Source organism: Andrena cerasifolii, chromosome 14 (assembly GCF_050908995.1).
Source record: "Andrena cerasifolii isolate SP2316 chromosome 14, iyAndCera1_principal, whole genome shotgun sequence".
In the NCBI taxonomy this organism is placed as follows: Eukaryota; Metazoa; Arthropoda; class Insecta; order Hymenoptera; family Andrenidae; genus Andrena; species Andrena cerasifolii.
In genome coordinates this window covers 11463723-11485483 of record NC_135131.1, presented here as the reverse complement: position 1 = coordinate 11485483, position 21761 = coordinate 11463723, and the positions used below count along the sequence as shown (strand labels likewise).

Genomic DNA, 21761 nt, shown 5'->3' with positions numbered 1-21761 from the left:
GCTCCTTCAGCCATCCAATCACTATTTCTCAAATAAGTAGTTGACAACGAAGAATCCGCGACGCGGCAGGTACCTACTCGAAGGTGCAGTCTAAAGCAGGGAAGCGGAGGTCGAAAAAGCGAGACCGCGACCGCGACGGGAGGAGGAAGACGGAAAGGTGCGACACACGTGCCGAGGACACGCGCGCATACGTAGGTGGAGGAAGAGGAACGGATGAGGAAACAAGAACGGGTCGGGGGGTGGGCGAGGAAAAGAACGTGGAAAGTGGAATAAAGAGGCATCGGAGGTTTCTCTTTCTGTCGAGGGCGTGAGCGGTGCGAGCAGTGTGAGCACACAGCCTCGTGATTTTAGGCCTTCCACTCTCCCTGCTATGGCTGCCTCGCGATGGCCCCCCTTTCGGCGCCGCGGCCGAAAACGACGTCGAGGAGACCTTCGTATGGCAAGTCGCCCGCCGACGACCACGCCGACGCGACGACGTATTCCGCATACGTAAACCCCTCAGCCCTGTCTCTCTCTACCTCTCCACGAATTTTCCAACAATCCACCGTCCTTCCAGTCCTTCCACGAAGCCAACCAAAATCGCTAGGAAAATGTTTTCCAAGGCAACGTGTCGGTCGGTGTATTTCGAGCTCGGAACATCTCGGCTGTTTTCCTCGGAGCAACTTTTTTCAACCGCGTGGGTCGGAGTTAAAAAAGAAAAGTGCGTTCCCTCGACAGATTTCCTAGCGATCTAGCGAATACTCTCTCGATAATATCCTCGTCACTCGTCGCGCTCACCGTTTATCGGCGAGCTGGTTCCATCGCGGCTTTTTGATGGACGTGATGAATGTGCAACGCTGTACGCAAATAAATGACCTACAAGGTGGAAGGAGAAAAATCCTCCGTTGGATCGTAAAAATATTCCGTGATATTTTCCATGAACGCGCGCGTTAAATCGTTTTTCTGAGAAAATTCGAGCGACCGCGGTGGAGAAAGAATTTTTCTCGAGCCGCTCGGGGTAAATAGGGTTTTGTAGCCGAATACGAGACCCATCTCTTAAAAACATCATAGCTCTTGACCGGGGACGGTATTATTAAAATTTGATACACGTTTTAAAAGTAGAATATGTATTCTTTAGCAACCTACTGGAAAGTACTGTAACAAAAATTCGGTTTCTTCATAATAAAATAAAAACGAAAGTCATTCAAATACGCAGATAAAAAAAATGGGATCCTAATTCATATTCTCTTATGACCCAGTTTGTTTTTTCCAGAAATTCATTTTTTCTTTCTTTTTTTTATAAACTCACCCACCACGTCCATCGTAACACTTTATACGTACACTTAACCCATTGTTCACCTAGCACATCTGAAGAATAAAGACCTGCGCAAAACAAACATTCTGTATCATAATTTTCTTTCTTAATCACTTTCATCATTCGGAACAATTTTTTCTTCGCTCTCATCGGTAGAACTTTCACGGGTCTCATATTTGGAAAGAATGGGCATGATAACTACTAAGTAGCTTTGAAGTTAAGTCTTCGGCATTTAATGATATACAACTAGTAAGCCCTTAAACTCCATTGCAAGCACTATACAACCGTATTTGTGAGAATCATTATACACTTACCACTTTAGTGCTTTAGTGCTTGCTCAAGACGCTCAATTGATTACAATGCCACTGTGCGGACAAAACAACTAATACATGGTTAGTTAATAGAGAAATAGTATCGCTATGACATTCAAGAGTTCTGTAGCGGAGATAAGCTGAGGTCTCATATTAGGAGAGGTCGTCGTATTCGGCTACTTTACCCTACGAGACTGCGGTGATATTAACAAACTAATCTCGATAAAATCTTTTGAAACGCATGGCATTACTACGCTCGGAGCACTCGAGAGTTACTCGAATGATGCTCCTCGCCGATCGCTCAAGTGTTTCCCAAGTCACTTCGATAAGTGGCTAGATCAGAAGCAAGTATTTAACTTGTCCGCGTTTATAAGCGTGCCGCCAGCCTCTTATGACGTTATGACCATGGCCTTAATCGCAATGTCTACTGATATGTACACGTTGCACATCACCTTACACTGCACCTCCAACACCCATCAACTACTTTTACCTTCGGCTCGCGGCAAAGTCAATCGTTGTCTCCCCGTTTAAAGCGACAACCCGTTATCGGGAAGAAATTTCAGGAATCCACTGTCACCGTCTCAATTTCGATAGCGCATTTATAATACCAGACCTCGTCCGCCACGCCAGTTCGGCAGGCTGCGAGCAATTTGTTCGAGATAACCGGTGGCCAAGACTCAAGAGTGTTAAAGATCTCCGTAAAAGGGAAATCGCGAGTGCAAAATACGCGCTTGACCTTAGCTAATCGCCGGTTCCCCGAGGTCGGCGAATCAACGCGTCCAAGAGAAAAACAAGAACCACTTTGCATCGCAGAACCGCGCCTTATCTTGGCGCGTGCAACCACAGGGAAAGTTTCCATTCGGGTTCAAAATCCGTGTGGGATCACGACTCAGGAATCTCTCGGTCTCCGTCTAGCTTCTGAAAACTTGGGACGAGCACGCCAGTTGACAGTTCCATTGGAATCCAGGGGGTGACGCGATACCGAAAAATATTGACCCAAATCGCGGCCGCGATTCGCCAGACACTGGCGTATCGTACAACGCACTTTCGCGGTGCTATTCTCGGGGCGATATAATCGCCGCGATAACGAGCACTTCAAACACATTCGTTGTTACACCTTCGAGTTGATTGGCCCGATAAGATAAAGCGATTCCGCGACATTGATCGCGTCGGTTCAGGCGCCGGGCCGGGCCGCGCCGCGCCGTCGCGACATCCGATTAGGCGTAAAAGTCCCTCTTTTATTCGCTGCGAACCCTTTCTCTGGATTTGACGCGGCAGACGCGAGGAGTTCGATATTTAGGTACCGGGGCCCACGCGTCACATTTCGCGAAGCGTGGGAATCGAGCGGAGAGCGCCTCCGAGATGCAGAAAGCCACGCGCCTTCGAGCCGCAGAACAGCCTGACCGCAGAATCGAAAAAACGCGAAAGCGAAACCGATAGGTACCGACTGTCTTCGATCGTTCATAAAAATGCTTATGGACGGGGGCGAGTTTTCCTTGCTCCGCCCCGTGACGACAGCAAACTTTTAATTTTTGCGCGCCTGCTGACTCATGAATGGGAATATAATTTTTAGGTCTAAAACATTTGCCTGTCCACGGGCTTTTAGACTTTGGAGGAAGCGGTAGAAGGTGAGCCATGGGTGGTACGGAAGCGGCATGTGCACTCTTGTTTAGATACGACTGTAGCAAGATCGCGAGCGACCACGCTACCGCCTAGAACGACGACTATCAAGGTGGTTAGCGTGGACAGAGACGTGACGTTGCTCGTTGCCTGTCGGAGTACTTTCATTGCTGTTATACAACCGCGGATCGAGCGACCGACCGCTGAAAGGAGAAATGAGAACACGCAGTGGCTCTCACGCAAACCTGCCAGCCGATCGATGATCGCTCGCCTCCACGCGGAGAACCGCCATCCAACGCTTCTCTGGACGCCCCAAATTGCGATCACATTCCGATCGATTGGCCCGGAAACAGACTCCGAGGCGCACCGATTCTTTGCGACAAACATACGTTTCGGTCCTGGAGCTGAATCGTCCGAGAGAGCTCGAGCGGTGAGAGTGACAATCGGAGCACTGCTCGTCAGGTAGGTCGTACCCAGAGCATAATTCCGCCGACTGATAACGGAGCGCGGCAAGTGCGGGTCAATAAAACGACACCCACATCGCGGTTTTTATCGCGGCGCGAAATCTCGACAAACAGATAAACGCGCATCGCCGTGTTGGACGCGACAGAACGATGCGCGGTGACGAGGCTCGTCGAAACGTTTCGCACGTGGAGACGTCAGGTCGACGACTTCATCCGTCTCGATGCAAACGCGTGTATCTGTTTTGCCGTTCGCGTATTATCAGCAACGCGAGTGTGTCTCGAGCGCCTCAACTCCCCTCCGTTCTAGATATTCGCAGGCATTCGAGCACCAGCGATGTTCCCGTTCTAGATTAAAAAGCGAAAGAGATCGCGCATAGCCGCGCCGCCGCCACCGATTGAGCACCGTGTGCAACAGCAGAACGAAGGTGAGTTTTATCTCGCGGTGTTCTACCCAAGGCTTCGTGTAATCTCGGTCGCGGAGAAAGTGGAAAAGTGTATCACTGACTTCATTCCCTATATACTCGGTGACTTGATATATCGACGCCCATGCGTTTCACTGGCTTCGTGGGCTCGCAACCACTCCAGCCACTCGAAATTCGAAACAAGAACAGCACAGTAGGTATTTTAAGTCTCGGGAGATGAGAAACGGTGAAAAATCAAGCCTGTCCGTTCTTACTTGCGATACTCCATCCTTACAATTAGGACGAGCAAGAATGTGAGAAAAAGTGAGTTCTCGAGCCCCCAGTCGCGAAAGATACTCCCAGTATCGATATTCTGACCCCGACGGTGCTCGATAACGAATGCAGCGTGCGCGTTCAGCTATTTTCAGAACGCGGTCTAATATTAATCTCGACGATATCCGCCACTAAAATCGATATTCCCCAGGCTGAACTGGGTCAAACAGTTGCGCGCATTCTGTCGTTATTTTTAATATCGCGAAATCCACCCCCGTTTCCCTCGCGTTGCATTCTGCAGGATCGGAGGGTGCTCGGCGGCCACGTGATTCGCGGGAGCCGTCTCCTCCGATAACTTCGTCATGGTTCATGAACTTGGGGAAAGACGAGTAAAGAGGAACGATGCGTCGTTAAAATGAACAAGAGCCCCGCGTTAAGGAACCCGAAGATAAGAGCAGGAATATTCGTGGCTAGGTATTTCTTACTAACGATGGCCTGTCTTTCCACGCAGCATGTGGGGCGTTTAATTCCCATTCATCAGCGCGAACAAAGTTACGCCGTGGGGGCTGGTGATCCGTCATGGCGGTTTCGCGAGGCAGATGTCGGGGATTTGTATGTTTTCCGTGGTAACGATCACCATTAGGAAGGAGGTAGTTAGGCAGCGGAATCTCGGGGGTCCAGCTTGCTGGGTGCTAAGCTGGGCTTGTTAGTTAGGCCGCGGCTCCAACGCCCCAAAATCGGGCCTAGCGGAACCAGTGAAAGCAAGTGTGCAACTTTCGTAGCTCCCTTTAACAGCATCCGTGCCCATCATGAAAAAGGGTGCACACAACGCTGTTCGTATAATGCTACGGAGCATACAATGCAATTTCAACCAATTGCACAGTAGCAATTACGCTCAAGAGACCGAAGAGGTGGTCGACTGCAGCGCTTTCTGCATTTCCACGTGCAACGAAGTGTATGATTTGAAAATTCCCACAGATCGCCGTGCCCCCCATTCTTAAATACACTTGCTAATATTACACTAAATTTCAGGATCACATCGAGTTTGTACGAAATCGTAGATGATGAAATATTATTATCGTCTGTTCGAACGTTAATATAGCAGCTTTAAGCGCGATCATATTTATTAAACGCCGTTGAATGGCCATTTACGCGCATTAAGTACAGAGCAAATGCCCGAGCCTTTCCGATGCTCTTAAAGGACCGACGCAGGACCCTCGTAGCCTTGGAGCAATCGATTTTTCAGTTTCTACACGCCGCGCCGCGCCGCGCCGCGCCCTTACAAAAGCGTCTTCTCCGATTCTGCCTTTGCTTCCTGCGTTTACTCAATTTCTCATTTCGCCTTTCCCGCAACGTGCGTCGTTGTACGTACAAGAGTCAACTATCTACTCTTTGTTAACGAAGAGGAAAGGGCAGAGCAGTGGTAAAAATAATGGCTGTTTCGATGAAGCCCAACAGGACCAAAAGCTGACTCATTCGAGACACGTCCGACGCAGAAGCTTCAACAACTCGCATATCGTCCTCGATGCAACGTCGTTCGGAGTTGCTGCACGTTTTCAATCACGTTTAAACGATGTCATCAAGCTTTCGAACATAATTACAGAAACATCGAGCCGTTCGAAGGTACAATCCCGAGGCGAGGTGAGGCGAGGCGTTCAAATTGATATGGCCGTTTCATTATGTTACAGTGTCCATCGTCGCGTAGGTCCGGGGGAATTATGATTTCCAGGGTTATTTTGTATGATGCCATTACGGGTCCTTAATGCCCCGTCCTCGATGGGCCAGCAGCAGCTAGGGCTTCGTCCTTGTAGAAATTATTTTTACAGCCGCTTTTATGCGCTCGTCGAAAACGACGCTTCGCTCGGCTCTAACATGGTGCATAAGTGGGGAAATGGAGCACGGACAACGCCACTTTCCCTTGACCAAGTAATTAAACATACAAAAGGCTGAAACGACGGCAGAAACTGACGAGGCATCGATCAGGGCAAGGTTGTAAAATTATTCTCGAGTACCTCCGTGCTGGACGGTTGCAAGAGTGCACCGGTGCATCGACGCATATCCTGCAGCTTCATCCCCGCGAACCGTCGCGTCGGTTACATATTTTTCTTCGAGAGCCGTGGCAGGCAAACGCATCGCGTTCTCGAGGCCACGGGTCGAGCCAGATAAGATATAATTATTCTTGTCGCAAAAATGGCTGAATCCAGTCCACCTCCCCTCGCGTCTGCACTTTCTTTTTTACATATTCCCTTCTTTCTACGTGTCTACTCCCTCCTCTCCTCTGCTCTTCCCCTCGACCGATCGATCTACGCACTCTGTTATCGCTTCCGCGCTTCTCTTTCGTAAAAGCAGCTGCAAAAACTCGTCGAGGCCCGGATGCTTGTCTGACGAAAATCGGCCGATTTCACGGTCCGCGTATCGCCGCTGATTACGTTATTTAAAAACTGCGATACACGCTCCGCTCGCAGCGTAGCTCGCATAATTCATCACGATTAACATACATACGGGATATTTAAAAGCGTGACGTCCGAGGGAGCGCAGATTGCGGCTGAAAAGCGAAACTCAGATTGAACCTCGATCGAGGTAGGTACCTATCTCACCTATCTGTTGTTTTTCCCGTCACCATCAATTTCACTTTTAACCGCGTGCAACCTGTTGGTCCACGAGCACTCGATGCAAATTCGCGGATAATCGACCTTGACGATCCTCTCGGTACTCGTTGCGCGACTTTCTCGGGGTACCTACTGATTATGTGGAAGGAAGATTCGAGGATCCTAAGTAGGATGGAGCGAGGAGAAGCAGACAGCGTTTCCACGGGGGAGAAGCCCGTTTCCAAGAGCGACGGCGCGAGGAGACCGACAATCGACACCCTCGAGGAATGCTTTCCGACCGCGTGGATTCCCGTGGGCAAACTATGCCACGGCCGCGACTTATCGCATCGCAAATAAAGAGGTCAGATATCGCGATATGGTTCTGCGACGCACAGATTAAAAGCGGTCCCGCAGGGGGTGTAGATTTGGAATTTCTTGATCCAGTTATGGCGACCGCTTGAACAGTGGCCATCGAAGGTGGCAGTCGTTGACGACTATTTATTCATTACGGAGCCAGGGTAGCTGCTCTCCCGGCACGATTGCCGCGTGCTCGACTGCTCGGCCACGTTCCGCTTCAAAGGCGTTATAAATAACCACTCAGCCCCGCGCGTATCCGTGATTACGATCACGGAAGATAGCAGAGTGCATGACAGTCACGTTGCGCTTGGTCCACGCACCGAACACACGCTCCGCTCTATTCCTCCTTCGAGGAATTTCCATCCCATCAGGGAACGATCGACAGATTCGAGAATGTCTGTTTGTGCTTTCGAAGCGGAGCGGAGGTACACGGTTGATCATTAACTCGTCCGCGACGAAATCCCGGCTGCACGCGAAATCGGTGTCCGGCAGGATTATCAGCTGATTAAGAGAGGCCGCGCTGCGGCATCCTTTTGCCCGTTCCCGTCCGAAGACCGGTTTCGCGAAAGCGTGCACCTCGACAAGGAACACGCATAAAACAAGAGGAAACGCCCCTCCCTCGGAAAGAAAAACAATGTATAATTTCGAGATTTACGGACGACCATGTCTGCTGGTCGGCGCGCGGCGGGGAAGGAGCAAGAGGGAGAGAACGACCAGCCACGGTGACTGACTCCTTTGCAATTTATAATCCGAACATTACGGCCGATTACATCGAGGCCCGTGGCGATTGAATCTTAATAATTGCATTCCGAGCTTACCACGGCCGCGCAACAATATGCTCCAACGCATAAAAAGCTCCCGGCCTCCTTCCTGGGAGAAGCACTAATTTTCTCGCGATCCTTTTTTTCCCCTCTACCTTTTTCTCTCGGTACCTACCGTCTTTCTTTCTCACCGGGGGAGTAATAATAAAAGCAAACGTACGCAGGCCGACGCAGTTATTTAGCTAATGACGTCGAGCGTCCCAGGGCCGAGGTTTTAACAGCTCACCGCAACGGGGCCCCGAAATATCGCCTCGACTAATTGTAAGTGGAGTCGTGGGAATGAGCCGGGGTCCTGGCGTCCGCGTCGGCCGAATTTCGCGTGCGCGGAAGCTGCGTGATTGTTCGGCCAGTTTTCACTTTCGAGCGAGACACGAAACTCCGTAGCTTCTTTTCTCCATGCGCTACCTACGTTGCGGCCGCTATTGCTACATTGCTCCTACGCAGGTATGCAAGGACGATGAAACTGGAAAGCTAGGAGGCAAGGTTACGCGGATCTTTCGTAAATCAAATGTATCGAAAAGAAACGATCGTCCGAGTGACGGGTATCGCGTGTGCTGTTCATCGGCCAGTCACGTGTTAGGTAAGTACCTAAGTGTCTAATTAGCGTCCGCCCCGCAGCGGTGGAAAGGAGAAGGCAAGCGCAGCTGCGTTCGATAGAAGAGGAAAGAAGCTAGGCAGCCCCGAAGAAGAGTAGAAGAATACGAGGAAGGGTCACGAATGCCACGCACTGCGGTAGGAAACGGAACTGGTGCCGCTTAATTCCTTTGTTTCGTCGACTTAGAAGTACCGCTTTAGCTCGTATGTACACCTTGTACTTTGCTACTCTAATATCTAATTGTAAGCCAGCCGAGACCTTAAAGCACCAGGGAATTCGTGGCGATAGGAAAGCGAGAGCGGTGCGTTGAGAATCGAGGGGATCGATAAGTGCGAGTAAAAGTTGACAGCGATCGAGTCTCGCGTTCAATGATCGAAATTCCCGTGTTCCAGGTCGCGTGACTATGCAAATTGAGCGGCGGCTGCGGTGGCGGTGACCGGCAGTGACAGTGTAATAATGAGTGTTAGCACTTTACTACACGATGATGTTTACGCGCGTCGTTGGCGATCATCGATCACGCACGCGGTCTTGAAATTCAATAAAAGAACTGCCTTGTCCACCGCGCGGCCCGATTGATGATCCGCTCGCGGAAAAAGCTCGGCAGCCTACGTGACCTACGATTACCTGCGGCCGCGTGATTAATGCCGGCTTTCGCGTTTATTATTAAGCACACCACTTTTCTCGTATCGTGGCTACGCGGCTGTCCTACAGAGCGGCTAAAAGCAGACGTTCCGACTCGTTGAACAGGACCGCTACGATATTCTTAATGGCGCGACTGTTAAGAAGCGCGAAGCAGAGTCGAAATCAATTAGAAACCCTCTCAAGGTTACTAGAAACTTCAAGTGGGACAGGGTGGATCAGTTTTTTCGAGCTTCTTGCCACGAAAAGTGCATGCCCGAGAGACAAATTCGGCGCGCAGGTTTTTGCGCGGATTGTTGCAATTTAAAGTCGATTTACGCGCGGCCACCTTTGATCATCGACAGCCAAAAAAGTTAACGTTCGATGATCGGCTGAAGCAAGCCGGAACCGGACTTCGGTGTATCTGATACGCGTGGACGCTAAATAGAAAAGATGCTTGGGTTCAGGTAGACAGCTTTAGACTGTTTGGAGGGAAAAGAAAAACAGAAAGTCGTTGGGGAAAACGTTGAAAAGTGGAAGAATCGACAAAAGGGAATGGGAAAGGAAAACGGAAAAACCACAAAGACAAGCTTTCCTTTTGCCAGCTGACTTGGTTTCAGCTCGAAAGCCTCTGGAAATCATATTGGGGGAGGGTGACTGCAGGAGGAATATGCATTGGTAGATACATTTCAGATTTCACGCTCGCAGGATGGATCTATGGCGAGGTGGCTAACGGTATCTGGACTCCTCCTGGCAGGCAGCGAGCATCGCGTCGTGGCAACCTGCCGTGAACCTCGTCGAAGCTGCAACTTAGTGCAAACGAAAGTTGATGCTTGGGACATTCCATGCGAACTCGGACAGATTTCGGAGTAAGTTTTCGTAGATTACTGAAATTTCAATATGTTGTAGTCTTTAGTGGTATTTAAACGTACCTCGAAGGATTTTTTCAAAATTTTGAAAAATGTCGATTTTTTAAATGATAATTTTTTCTTAAAACTTCAATGTCTTCTCTATAAGCACCGTAAAGCTCATCTCCATCCGTTTACTACTTCCATAGCTATAATGTATTGAAAAAAGTAGCACTTATCTTCAAACGACTATAAAATCGACATTTTTCAAAATTTTGAAAAATCCTTTGACGTACGTTTAAATATCACTAAAGACTACGACACATTCAAATTTCAGCAATCTACGAAAACTTACTCCGAAATCTGTGTTCGCATGGAATGTACCGCTTGCAAATTTCACGCGTGTATCTTCTCACCTGTTGCACCAGATCGATTATTGACAGGCAGGCATAAAGTTTCAACCGCTGTCAAGCACCGAAGTCCAAGCAAACGCTTCTTCCCAGTCGAACGCTCCCAAGCAGCGATCGACGTCTTGCAATTTCAGGTACTCGCCCGTTCTTTTAATCAACGAATTATCTAGACCATTGTAACGAATGTGCACGAAATTTCTATCTTTTCCTCGGTTCGTACGACTTGTTTACAAGAAATCCCGGTATCTTATACAGCGTAACGGAGGTACTCGTTCCTTAATTTCATGGATACGGAATACGGATAGCGTGAACGGTGTGTAAAAGCGTTGCGGGAATAGTACAAAACATCGCTTTGTATCTTATCAGCGACAAGCAGGCAAATAATGCTTGTCCATGTGCATGTCGCTTATTACATAAATATCTGGGTGGCGCGGTGCGGCGTATTATGACGGGCAGACATCGAGCCCGAGATACATATAATCTGATCTCCGTGCGTCGCTGCCTTCTATCGCCAAGTGGATCCAGCTTTTTCCCTTCATAAAGAACGCCGTTCCTCCCTTTAGGCACGTTCTCAAAGCTTTTTGCGTCGCGTAATCTCGCGTCCTGGCCTCGTTCATCCCACCCACGACAAGCGCGAGCTCGTTTAATCGACGCATCATCGAAAAACCGGGGAAAAGGAAACGAAGTAAACGGGCAAAATTTCGTTGCCACCAGATCGATAAGCCTGCCCGGTGTAACAGAGCTGTAAATACACTCAGCGACCAACGAGCAAACGTTACTTATTGCCAACGGTTCGCTAATCCCATTTACCAGCACCGTCAATAAAACGTTATCGAATGGCCGAGTTTCGAAACGAATTTCGACCGTGCCGCGCCGGGAGCTCCTCCTTTTTTAGAGCAGTGGAAAGTAATTCCGCGGGGACTTGAACGTCACTATCGGACGCACGAGTGTTTCGCTCCAAAAGAAATCGAAAGGGAATTGCAACGAGGGTCGTATTCGAGATAATACACGTCGAGGTGTCGTAATATGATTTCCCTCGTTGGAAATCTTGATGTTTCGCCTACATCGAGCATAACGAACGGGGAACACCGAATGTCGTGGCTTGTGTTGAGCAAACAGTATCGAGGAATTAAGGGCGAAACGCGTTGCGTTGCGTTTCGCGTTCTTGTTTGTCCAACGAAAGTGTGATGTAAGCGTTTCGGGGACTGTGCAATTGGAGCACAAGCTGCTGATACATATTTCAGACACTGCTCCTTCGATCCAAACCCTTGGAATTAGAGATGAAGCGAAATAGGACAGGGGAGGATTAGCCACTAGACCCTCAGCTTCTGATCCCCATTTTGCACATACCGTGCTATGTGCTATCTGTCCTGTCCTACTCCTATCCTACTCCTATTCACCTATTCACCTATTCACCGTTCAGAGTCACTTTCTCCCCTATGAATCTGCTCAAGCACAATGTATATATCTCGTACACTAGTATGGATTGAAACTAAGAACGCGTGGGATATATGTACCTGCAAGCTGCATGGCGGGGGACAGCCACCCAGTGATATTCACAATCAAAGTACATGTAGCCAAGAGGAATCCACTTGGTCCCACGGGGGTGAAACGTCAACGCGCACGTTCAGCAATCGAACGAGCGTATGCCCAGGGTCGCGGCATCGTGGGTCAACAGTAAGGGGGGCGGCGAGCTTTTGCAAAAATGCAACAAGTCGAAAACATACCTGTCACACACCGTTTCCTTGTCCCTTGTCCCTGATCCCTTGTTGCTTGTCCTGCTGTGTGCCTTCCCGTTCCCTCTTTCTCTCTCGTTTCTCCGTGTTTGGTCAGGGCCATGCGTCATCGGCGCAGAATCGCTGCGCTTCGGGAGGGACGTGGACTCGCGCGGTAGCCGAAGAAAGAGCGAGCGCAGACAGCAGCGAGCAGTGCGCACCGTACAGCTCCGAGATATTTGGCGGGCTCGAAAATAGCAGCAGCGAGTTGTCCTCTATGGTGTGCGTTGCTCCCTCTTCTCCTACGTCTACGTCGTCGTCGTCGTCGTCGTCGTCGTCGTCGTCGTCGTCGTTGCCGTGGTCGTCTTCTTCTTCTTATTCACTTGTTCTTGTTGGTCCCGCGCGCCACTGGTAGCTTCACGTCGCCCGCCCGGTAACTCGCTTGGCCGCTCGGCCGCTCGGCCGCTCGGCCGCTAGGCCACTCCGCCAGTTCGCACTTTTATATACCACGCTCTGGCCGGCCGCTTGCTCCTTGTCACTTGACCGTTTTCCGCTCTTCTCTCACTCGGTCACCGGCTGCTGCATGTATCTCCGGATGCAGCGAGCACCACTCGCGACGCGATTACGACTTCGATATACCCGCGGCAACTTCACCGACAGATAACCCCGAAAACTAGCCTCCTTCCACCCTCCTCCCCCTTCCCTTTCTTACCAGGCACACCAGTGACCAGAGCAGCGTTCTCCAAGTGCTCACCTAACCCAGACCTATCGCCGACCCATCCTCGATCTTTGCCCGTGCTTCCCGTGCAAGTAGACCCCTCGCGTGCGCCGACAGTGCGCTCAGCTCGTCGAACCCGCACCCGAGTCTCTCATGCTTGGTCTGTTTCCTAGCTCCGATACCTGGCGAACGCTACCATGTTTCAGCGATAGAGGCTCGCGTGAATCGCGGACACGAAGCACTCGACTCGACTCGATTCGACTCGATTCGACACGACTCGACACGACTCGATTCGATTCGATTCGATTCGATTCGATTCGATTCGATTCGTTTCGATTCGATTCGGCTGGGCTCGGCCGAACGTCGCCGTCGTCGTGATTCCTCCGATTGCCTCCGCTCTAGCTGGCGCGGGATACTTCTCCTCGGTGGCGTTCTCCAGCGGCTGCTCTTGACCCCCGTTCGCACGTGCACGCGGCTTCGGGAGGCCTTCTGGCCGGAATCCCGACGAGCAGAGCGAGTTAGAAACGAAGAGGTGCTCGCGGCTCCGCGGTTCGCGCGCGACTGACCGAGGGCGAGAGTCGTTATTGGGAGCAGAGCGCCGGTGAAGTCTGTTCTGGCCGCTTCCTCTCTCTTCAACCCCCGGGGCTGTCGCGTTCCGTCTCTGCCGCGCTCGTTGCACTCGCCTTTTCCACCCTCTCCTCGCGCTATGAGCCGCCACCGCCACCGCCACCAGGCCTTTTTCCTTCTCGCTTCCCCCGGTGGTTTTCCCGTCTCCTGGCTCGCTCCTACTCCACGTTCTGCCGTCTCGTTCCGTTCCACCGCTACACGGACCTGCCCCTCTTCGTCCGTTCGGTTTCACTCTCTCGCTTGCTCCCCGACGCTCACTCTCGGCTCCCGTTCGACGCGGAGCAGGCGCGAAACGAACGAAACCGAAACTTAAGCTCGGCTGTCGCCTCCTCCGTCTCTTCTCGCGATACCCTCCCTGGATCGCCTCCTTGTCAAGACCCTTGCCGTCTCCCTCGCGCTTACCGCGTCTCCTCCTCTCTTCTCCTCTCCTCACCTCTTCTGGCCCGCTCTGTTGGTCTCACGGGTTAGCGTCTCCGCGATGGCTACGTAGAGTGTAGACCCCGTTCGAGCCGAAGACGCTGTCCGAAACTGGTTGGAAACGATGGCCCGGCACTCGTTTCGGCATCGTAATCAACTGGCCAGACTGCTGCTCTCCACACGGCCGGCCATCCCCTCTGCGATCATCCTTCTCACCCTACTTTTGCCCACCCCTTCTTATTGCTGCGTTCCAGGCGAGCCTCGACGAGGGAATGAGTCCCTGATGCGCGTTTACGCGGCCCTACGAACGGAGATCGGGATCCGAGTCCTAGGCCGCAGCTGCCTCCACCCTTCTCAATGGGTGCCAGTGCGTTGCTTTTTACGCGAGATCGCCGTTTCTACCAGAGACCCTATCCGAAAGCTGTTCATCGAACCACGGGACTACATAGTTGACGTACCGATACTCGACGCAAAAAACCATAGAATTCGAGTGAAAGTAGCGCGTTGTCGTAATGCTGATCGTGGGCATCGGCTCCAACTACGCTTGGCTACGCGTCACCACCTTCTTTACCCCACCCATCGTAACGGAAAATGATGCTAGGCTTTTTCTTTAAATCTACCCCTATCGCGCGAGCATACCACTACTCTAGGACCAACGATACAAGCGGCGTACCAATAATAGAATGCATTTCTTCTCTCTTACCTTTGAGCTGCTCTTTTTCCAGGACAAACAGGCGGCGAACACAAAGGTTGCGCCGCAATGAAAGTTGTAGAAAGCGTAGGAAAGCGAGTGACTTCCTAGGTACGATCAAATTACTTCCGATAGCACGACGATGGAATTCAATTTCGTTCTGCGTTCCCAATCGACCGCCCCGTTGTAATCACTGATATTGTCCTCTGCGGTGTTTTTCAAACCGCAACAACCACACTCGCCGCGTCGCGCGTCGCGCGTCGCGTCCCGTCGCCGCACAGTGTAACGAGTATATAAGAAAAAAAAATCAAAAATCAATTTTCCATTAAGATACAGTTATTCATATGTAATTGATATGTTAATCATATTTGTACACAAACAAAATTAATTTTTTACATAAAATAATTCATTAAAATATATTTTTTAACATAATTTTTTATTAGTTAATCATATCGTGCTTACTTTTGTAAAACAAATAATAACAAAAGGAATTCAAAGCTCAGTGTCTTTTAAAAATAAATATTCTAGCACAGATTTGTCTAATTTTTCGTTTTATTATATGTATTTCTTCTTAAGTCGGAGCACTCGGGAGCAGATAAAATTTACACCAAATTAAAGGGCATAAAAAGAACTAATTGTAGTAAAAAAAATGAAAGAACCGATATGTTCGGGTTTTTTTAATTCTCTCCAGAACTTCGAAGTTGCGGCAAAAAAAAAGTAATAATTTGAGCCACTGGTACGTATCCATATGTTTAAATGCAAGAATTTTTAATTAATAAAACGAAAGAGGGATATATTTTGCTTATTTTCAAAAAAAGAAAGAAAGAAAAGAACTTATAAATACAAGAAAAATGCAGTGGGTAAATATTTCCTATGCGTAGTCTGTGGTAGCTTGCGTTTGGTTATTCGACTTTGAATGTAATTACTGACCCTAAAAACTTTATTTACGTTACTAAGTTACGATGTTCTTATGTCGGAGGACTGTTTGCTACCAATTCCATGAAATGAAATACAAAATTTAAAAACTGAAAATTTTGCTTTTTGAACACGTGCCGCGACACTGTGCGCCGTCAGCCGCCTTCGGTGGCCGGAAATTTCGCGTAATCGTGGAGCGCTCGGATATCGAGCCTCCTTGCTTGAATGTCTAAACAGTCTAAACACTTGACTACTCGCGGTCAGGTACTCAGGACACTTAAATATAACCATAACACGGTTAAGATCCGCGTAAAATTATCTTTCCGATACTACGTATTGATATTTACACCTAACCCAACCACAATTTTTAGGGACCTTGAATACCAGCCCCATTGTTACAGAAACGTTTCCACCGAGCAGCATCGCTGAGTTGTCCCAGCAGCGCGAATGACCCGTTACCCACAAGTGCACGAGCTTCTCGCGCTGTAAATATTATGCGTTCGAAGTTGCCAAGCCGAGAGCATGAATGGAGGCATTATAGAGTTTTCGGTGTGCGAGACTCTTTCGCGCAAGTCTCCGAGACCACTCAACGACGACGTAACTCGCACGGTGGAAACGTTTCGTCCAGATATCCCCTATCGTGGGACCCATTCTAAACAGTTTCGCGCGCGGGCACGCGAATCAAAATATTAGCAATAAGCCTGGCACAAGTTTATGACGCTCTGTTCTGTAGCGGACAGGACGGTTCGCGTGCCGATTGGCATTCAGCTCGTCTCTCTGCAGCGGCAAAATGCGCTCGTACACGCATATACGTGCATCCTGGTGCACGTAACGCCGACAACACGCGTCGACGTAACGCGGAACGCGTGTGCACACCGTGCACGCCTTCCGTCGACAGTCGACACACACGTTGTGTGTCAGTCGGATTCAGCGGTAGGTACGCGTCGCGCAACAAGTCAACGGTACCGTTACGCGAGCACCGTCTATCTCCTATAGACCGAGGAACGGAACACGATGGATCCTAGTCGAGCGACCAAACGACCAAATCACTGTTCAAGGCCCTGCCTCGAATCATTCACGATTTTCCTTCCCCGTATGAGTGCTCGCTCACGACTCACGAGTCACCCGACCGGACACGTGCAATTGCGGCCGATTATAACGCGCCGTTGAAAAATTCCAAATATTTAGGTCTTGGAGGAAGGCGGACCGGCACGTTTTTAATGGTAGCCTGCACGTGAATCCCATTAACATAAATGAAAGGGCAGCGCCGCATTCCCCGGCGAATGGGAGATTGACCTTCGTCAGGATAACGTGACCTTGATACCTTCTATACGAATCGATATATTTGTGGTAAGGGTAGCCACGGTCTCCAACGAGTGAAAGGGCTGCGGGTATGTACGATTGTACCAGCGGCAATCCTTGCAGCCACCACGAGGCTTCGTCCTATGGGAAAGTCGGTAGTCCGATATGCTTTATCCGTTGTAAGTAGAAGAAGATTCTCATGAAAATATATCGAAAGGGGCCCGAGAAGCGGCCCGGGTTCCACGCACGCTAAAGATAGCTCGGAGACAGCAGGGGAATTAATGGCGGCTCCTCTGTATCAATTACACGCGGTATAATATACCAGGAAACGTCGAACAATTATTGTTGTCTGGCCCACATATTGCACCGAGCGGCCTGCAACATCGTTCTCCGTCTCGTTGGCCACTTGCCTTCATTGCGCTCGTCGAAGGTTCGCAATTTTTCTCGCGTCCCCCTCTTTCTCCGTCGCAGACATGGTCGCGAGACCGTGCCATCGTCGAAAGAATACTGGAGTATTCAGATATCGAGACAGATGTCGAGAACTTATAGCTTATAGGATTAGGAAGAGACTAACAGTAAGAGAGTAAGGAGCGCCAGGATCTTTTTACGATCCATCGATCGCTAGTTGTCCGACGACCATGGTGGCCGAAAACACCGTGCCCTCTATTTAGATCGCTAGAGTTGCCATCGCGAGCAATTAATCTGTTTATCGATAGGAACGATATCGTAGACCTAGACGAGCGTTGATTGGGCCAAGCATGGGAAGCATCAAGCACACGCGACAGAGGCAATTATGTCTGCATCACCATCGCGCATTCACTATTTTTACGCCGGCGAAAATACTTTGGACTCCGTAACGCTCGCTCGCGTATCGCCCCCCCCCGCCTATCTCCCTGGCGAATGATTTCTGTTGTTTTGCAACATGTCGCGCGCGTGTTTCACAACGTAACGCGCGCTTATCGCCGCTGCAATACTCCAATTTAAACGATTGCAGATAATTTAGTCGGTCATCGAAACAACGCTCCTCCTTCTGTCACTTAGAAAAACGAACGCGATAAGGACGCGATTCGTTTGACCTTCGTTGCAAAAGAAATTCTTATTGATAAGGCGGCGCGGGCGCGGCGGTGAGCGTCCGTGGCGTTTCATTAAGGGGTTATACCTATTTAGTCAGGCGGCCGAAAAGAGGCGAATGTTTGTGAATTTTTTCTGAAGAAGCGGAAGCATATATTTTTACACAACTTTTTGCACTTAAAAGAGCAACATTTAAAGAACATTTGGTATTTTTTTCATACAGAAATATTTACGTTTATAATAAAGTAACAACCGACATCCAAGAAGCATTTTTAAAAAATTTTGCACGAAAATCATCATGATTTCGACTTTAAATAATTGCCATTTTGTTTTAAATTAATATTTCGGAAATTCCCTCCGTTAATCAGAAGATACATTAATATGCTAAAGAAATCTTTTTTGTTTTTTGATTTTAGATAATCCGGTTCCGAATGGCAGTGCTCACCAAAAAAACAAATTTTTAAAAATGCTTCTTGGATGTCGGTTGTTACTTTATTATAAACGTAAATATTTTTCTACGAAAAAATTACCAAAGGTTCTTTAAATGTTGCTCTTTTAAGTGCAAAAAGTTGTGTAAAAATATATGCTTCCGCTTTTTCAGAAAAAAGTCACAAACAATCGCCTCTTTTCGGCCGCCTGACTAGGTATAACCCCTGAACCGATTTCTTTCCACCCAACTACAAGGAGAGATGTCTGCACCGTTGGGAACGGTGCTCGAAAAGTGAGTACCGTCGGCGACGGTGCCAGCACCGTTCACAACGGTGTTCTTGATGAATGCGCACTTAAATCATCGATGCATTGCAATCTTACATCTTTGTTTTCCATGTTTGCTATTGCTATACATTTGGCGATATCAATTTTTCGAAACCTAAATAGTTTTTAGATAAACTAATATTTACCTAACAAGTAGATCAAATTAAAATATCTATGTTATTAAAATAATAAATAACTTTTCATGATTAATAAAGATTAATAAATATACTTAGATACGCATCATGGTACACTGGGTACTCAAGAAAGTGTATGTGATAGACCTCATAAATTATTATAACATTAAAAGTTTAAATAAAATGATACGAATATAGGTTAGATTTGCATTCAAAATTTACATTTGTTAAAAGCATATTTAGAACTGTTTTTTTGCCTGATTATAATGTGGCTTACTCTTAGTTTATTAATTGAACTATTAATTAATAAGCCAACCAGATAGATCCATTAATTTTCATACACGAACTCAACGGTGCGGACCTTGTTCCGTGTACCATGCGCGCATCGAAAAGAACGACGAATGGCGAACATGGAAAACAAAGATGTAAGATAGCAATGCATCGATGATTTCAGTGCGCGTTCATCAAGGACACCGTCGCCGACGGTGCTCACTTTTCGAGCACCGTTCCTAACGGTGCAGACAATTCCTCCCCGTGTACTTAGGTATCTTTGAAACAGAAGAGGGAACCAGACCCCGGGAATAGTAATCGCGAGTACCGGAAGCGTCTCGCGATTAAACATATTCGAGACAAGCGTGCCGCCTTTTTCTTACTATCGGGTCGCAGCTTGTAACACATGCACGCGAGTGCACCGATAACAGGGCTCAGATTCTTATCTGCGATAGCCACAGCAGCAGTCGCGAGTCGTTCAGCGCACTTACGTCATCTTATCAAGAATTTAAACCAATTCATTTATCGCTCGCGCCGCGCCGTGCCTATGCTGAATAGTTGAAAGTCCTTATTAATGAAGAACGTAACTGGGAAGAGAGAATCAGTAAGTAGGTACTAAAAAAAAAAGTACCTATCGAGCCACAGAAGCTGTCCCGTCACGAGGTGTTTCCCCGTATCATTAGCGCATCATCCCTCTATCCGGCCTGTCGATTGTTCTGCCCGCGTTATTCGCGCGGGCAAGTGCGTTGAACCAAAGAGCGATGACGATGAATCGTCATCAGCCAGATCGGACAGGCCCAACGACTTCATTGGGAAACGAGACACTGTGGCCCAGATATCAATGCGCGTGCATTTCACGCCTCTAGCCTCTAGTCGAGCGCGTCGATGTTCTCTGTCATTCCGCCGAGGGAGACCGGAGCCAAGTTTTCAAAATTTCCAGATTTTCTGGCAATTAGCTGGCTAATCTACTTTCTTAGTCGACAGCAGCGAATCCCACACGCGTAGCAAAGGAACCACTGTCCACAATGGTCGTTTCGAAGGCTGGCCGATAACAGGGGGAACAGGGGGTACCAGCGGCGAGTGACTCGTACACCCCGACACGGTTCGTGATACGAACGTGAACACGACACGGCGTGTTACTCTATTGGAAAATTAGATCCAATCTAACGAGCGGAGCGCGGTCTCACGCTCGCGCGCAAACAGAATTTATGAAACGTATTTCATCCGTGTAATCTCGCGAGCGCTACAATAGAACGGTTAGCCCGAACCGTGGAACGAGGAAGAGCACTGACCCCTCCACGCGGAAGTGATTAAGCGGTGCGTAACGTTTAATGGCACATATGGATTAACCCGATTAACTTATTCATCAGAGAGCAAACGAAGCTGATCGGGAGCGTTGGCTAGAAAGCCTAGCCAGAGATCACGATCCGATTCGTTCGAAGGGCATCACGTGAGTCCCTGTGAACTCTTTGATCAGCATCAATTCGCCTAAGAGTCTGGTTCGTGCGCCCCAGCGTGGCGGCCACTGTGCTAGAAGAACTTTCAATCTCCTAGAGCAGTTTCGTAGTTAGGAGACAGTGGGACCACGCTCCAACCTCTAAAGCTGTCTATAGCTCGATTCCACGTAGATTGCTACGGTTTCCCGGCAAGAGTGGTATCGTCCTTGATCACGGCGATTTTCACGCGCGACGCACGACAAATTACCTATGTCTGAATTAGTTAATTAAATAGTCCTCCTAAACTCCATTAGAATCTCCACCAGAAGGTAGAGAAGGTAGAGAACGTAGAGACGTTCTCTCCTCGTTCTCCAGTCAGTGCTGCGTCAATGCAGATTCAATGGACGAATTGCGATGCGCCTTCCTGATATTCGGAGTAGGTAATCTTTTCAGAAACCTGCTCGAGAAATGTATGTAGCGTGCGAGCCGTTCGCGCCGCTTAGAATTTAACCTTAATTCGACATTGAAATGCGCATCCTGTCCCCTGCCCGGCTGCATTTAAATGTATGAAAGTTTCGCGCCGCGCGATCAGACATCTCGCCACGCCGTTTCGCAGACACCGAGAAGACAGATTGAATAGGCAAATTCGGTCGACCCCGTTTCGAAAGGCAGCCCCCTATCGCTTCTCGTTTTTTCCCCGCGGCCGCGTCCCGCTACGGCGATATCTGTTGGTGAAATCGTGGTCGCGAGTCGCGAGTTGCGTGGAAAAATCGGGATTCAATCGTATACCGATAGGCCGACGGTCAGGTAACCCAGCTGGGTTAGGTGTACAGGTCGATTAACGGCTCGAGGCTGATGTCAGCAGGAGATGACAGTGAAGATTTGGATATATCCATGAGAAAATCATTACCATCTTTCGCGTTGACGGGTGAAAGAAACAGGCTGTTCGATGACTAGATTATCGTCTGAAGCGCGGAACGGTGCTGGACTGTGGCGTGTTAGGCGAAATTGTTAGAAACCAATTCGTGGCACACCCTGTAGAAAGACACGTTGGCCAGCTGTTTTCGCCTTGTTTTCGAATTTCTCGGTCGGCCGAACCCGCTGAATTATTG

General features: G+C 49.0%; 1 protein-coding gene across 3 annotated transcripts in view; it reads right to left on the bottom strand.

The window, feature by feature from the left end:
• Positions 1-21761, bottom strand: part of Oatp74d (Organic anion transporting polypeptide 74D) — a 77552-nt gene that overhangs the window by 33630 nt on the left and 22161 nt on the right. For 2 of the 3 annotated variants that reach the window (XM_076827232.1, XM_076827233.1), the window contains exon 1: positions 12328-14008. The exons of the other annotated variant lie outside the window; for it this stretch is intronic. The gene's annotated coding sequence lies outside the window, so the exon portion shown is untranslated. Of the gene's footprint in view, positions 1-12327; positions 14009-21761 lie in introns of those variants that run through there. 3 annotated transcript variants of the gene reach the window in all.